Source organism: Bos indicus, chromosome 29 (genome assembly GCF_029378745.1).
Source record: "Bos indicus isolate NIAB-ARS_2022 breed Sahiwal x Tharparkar chromosome 29, NIAB-ARS_B.indTharparkar_mat_pri_1.0, whole genome shotgun sequence".
NCBI lineage: Eukaryota > Metazoa > Chordata > Mammalia > Artiodactyla > Bovidae > Bos > Bos indicus.
In genome coordinates, this window is record NC_091788.1 from 2,873,002 (window position 1) to 2,876,952 (window position 3,951).

A 3,951-nucleotide genomic window follows, 5' to 3' on the forward strand; every position below is an offset into this window, starting at 1 on the left:
ACCTCCCCCCTACCCCCACAACCCCACGACCACTAATGGAAAAACCAAAGTTGAAACTATGTCCCTCTAAATCCAGAGCCCTGAGGCTTAACCTTCATTCCCCAGGGTTATTATAAACATCTAGCCAGTTAATATATATAAAAGTGTACTTGGAGCTTGTAACCAGTGTAGAAAATGCTTTTTTTTTTTCAACTGTAAAAGCTTTGAAAGAAAGGGTTGTATCTGATTCCTATGTGTATTTTATCCATTCTTGGTGTGAACCAGTGGGTGGTCAAGGTGTACTGGATGGACAAAACATTTGTATATCCATGTTACCTTATTTCCAGCCCCACTGCCGTATCAAATTAATCTCCATGTCCACCGAACTGCCCCAAACGTTGCTATTTACAGAATGGAGAGTGGATGTCATTTACATACTGAAATGAAGTGTCCCTAGCTCTCAAATTCTATTTTAAATTCCTACTCAATTTTGAGGACATGCGTATCTGTAGAAGGCTAAGCTGTCAGAGTTAGGAATTTCTACCTTGTCAAACTGATAATCCACCCTACGAGACTGTCATGACTGCAGTATGAAGACAGCACAAAAATGCCAGGGGAGAACCAAGCAAGCGATGATCATTCAGGGGGAATAAATGATGAAAGGCATCCCAGCGCGGTTGTTTTTAGGAGGAATTTGAAGGAATGGCAGGAGGCTGGAATGGCAGGAACGACTGTCCGCTTGGGATATGACACACAAACCCCTCTTCCCTGGTTTTCTTAACTCATACCTCTCTTGGCCTCCTAACGTTGTTAAGACTAACTGTAAAACTGGTCGGTCTTTTAAACATTTACTGGTGTTTGATCTTGTTTTGTATTTTAAACGGTGGTGAAGTCGCCGACAGAGTAGACAAGGCGTTAGATCAGACACTGCCCCACTTCCCTGTCTTTTTCCACTCAGCACCAGCTGCTGGGACCTCATGTGGTCGCAGCTGACCACGCCTTGCCTTTGGCTGATGACCAGGGATTCACCTGGTGTCCATGTATGTGCAAACCCAAAGTGCAGGATTAATGCTCTGAGGACTGAACTGCATCCCATGGGAGATGGGTACTCGTGGATAAAGGCTCTTCCTCTGTCCTATGGATAACATTGGGATTCTTGGTGTATAGCTTGCTGAACTGTCCTGTGATGGCCAACTTGACGATGCCTCCTCATGTTGGCTCTTTTTCCTCCCCCACTCCTCTACTCCTCTTCCCCTCCCTCCCAGTAAGTTGAGAGAATATATACACTCTGTCACTGACTCTGCTTTCTGAGAGACTCAGTTTATAACAAATATCAAGAATGGGAGGTCAGTATCTTAGCCATGAATATCCTTAAAATGGGATCTTTATTTTTTTGACTGATGAATACCAAATGTGACCATGAGAGGTGTAGACGTGAAAAGGAATTCTTTAGTTTGTTGAATTAAAAGCATAAAAATCATCCCCTTCAAGAATATTTAGTGAAAATGATCTGGGTTAACACTGACAACATTAAAGGTGAGTAAAATTTTTCAATATTCACAAATCAATCATTGTGATACACCACATTAACAAATTGAAAGATAAAAACCATATGATTATCTCAATAGATCCTGAGGAAGCCTTTGACAAAATTCAACAGCCATCTATGATTAAACCCTCCAGAAAGCAGGCATAGAAGGAACATACCTCAACATAATAAAAGCCATATATGATAAACCCACAGCAAACATTATCCTCAATGGGGAAAAACTGAAAGCATTTTCCCTAAAGTCAGAAACAAGACAAGGGTGTCCACTCTCACCACTACTATTCATCATAGTTTTGGAAGTTTTAGCCACAGAAATCAGAGAAGAAAAAAAAAAATAAAAGGAATCCAGATTGGAAAAGAAGAAGCAAAACTCTCACTGTTTGCAGATGACATGATCCTCTATGTGCTGCTGCTGAGTCACTTCAGTCGTGTCCAACTCTGTGCAACCCCATAGACTGCAGCCCACCAGGCTCTCCTGTCCCTGGGATTCTCCAGGCAAGAACACTGGAGTGGGTTGCCATTTCCTTCTCCAATGCAGGAAAGTGAAAAGTGAAAGTGAAGTTGCTCAGTCATGTCCGACTCTAGCGACCCCATGGACTGCAGCCTGCCAGGCTCCTCCATCCATGGGATTTTCCAGGCAAGAGTACTGGAGTGGGGTGCCATTGCCTTCTCCAATGATCCTCTATGTAGAAAACCCTAAAGACACTACCAGAAAATTACTAGAGCTAATCAATGAATATAGTAAAGTTGCAGGATATAAAATTAACACACAGAAATCCTTTGCATTCCTACACACTAGCAATGAGAAAACAGAAAGAGAAATTAAGGAAACAATTCCATTCACCATTGCAATGAAAAGAATAAAATACTTAGGAATAAATCTACCTAAAGAAACAAAAGACCAATATATAGAAAACTATAAAGTACTGATGAAAGAAATCAAAGATGACACAAATAGATGGAGAAATATACCATGTTCATGGATCGGAAGAATCAATATGATGAAAATGAGTATACTACTCAAAGCAATCTATAGATTCAATGCAATCCCTATCAGGCTACCAACGGCAGTTTTCAGAGAACTAGAACAAATAATTTCACAATTTGTATGGAAATACAAAAAAACCTTGAATAGCCAAAGCAATCTTGAGAAAGAAGAATGGAACTGTGGACTCAACCTGCCTGACTTCAGACTATACAACACAGCTACAGTCATCAAGACAGTATGGTACTGGCACAAAGACAGAAATGTAGATCAATGGAACAAAATAGAAAGCCCAGAGATAAATCCACGCACCTATGGACACCTTATTTTTGACAAAGGAGGCAAGAATATCCAATGGAGAAAAGACAATCTCTTCAACAAGTGGTGCTGGGAAAACTGATCAACCACTTGTAAAAGAATAAAACTAGAACACTTTCTAATACCATACACAAAAATAAACTCAAAATGGTTTAAGATCTAAACATAAGACCAGAAACTATAAAACTCCTAGAGGAAAATATAGGAAAAACATTCTCTGATATAAATCACAGCAGGATCCTCTATGACCCACCTCCCAGAGTAATGGAAATAAAAGCAAAAATAAACAAATGGAACCTAATTACACTTAAAAGCTTTTTCACAGTGAAGGAAACTATAAGCAAGGTGAAAAGACAGCCTTCAGAATGAGAGAAAATAATAGCAAATGAAGCAACGGGCAAAGAATTAATCTCAAAAATATACAAGCAACTCCTGTAGCTTGATTCCAGAAAAATAAATGACCCAATCAAAAAATGGCCCAAAGAACTAAACAGACATTTCTCCAAAGAAGACATACAGATGGCTAACAAACACATGAAAAGATACTCAACATCACTCATTATCAGAGAAATGCAAATTAAAACCACAATGAAGTAGCCTCTCATGCCAGTCAGAATGGCTGCTACCAGAAAGTCTACAAACAATAAATGCTGGAGAGGGTGTGGAGAAAAGGGAAACCTCTTACACTGTTGGTGGGAATGCAAACTAGTACAGCCACTATGGATAACAGTGTGGAGATTCCTTAAAAACTGGAAATAGAACTTCCTTATAACCCAGCAATCCCACTGCTGGGCATACACACTGAGGAAGCCAGAATTGGATGAGACATGTGTACCCCAATGTTCATCATGGAACTGTTTGCAATAGCCAGGACATGGAAGCAACCTAGATGTCCATCAGCAGACAAATGGATAAGAAAGCTGTGGTACATGTACACAATGGAATATTACACAGCTATTAAAAATAATGCATTTGAATTAGTTCTAATGAGGCAGATGAAACTGGAGCCTATTATACAGAGTGAAGTAAGTCAGAAAGAAAAACACCAATAGAGTATATTAACATATGTATACGGAATTTAGAAAGATGGTAACAATGACCCTATATGCGAGATAGCAAA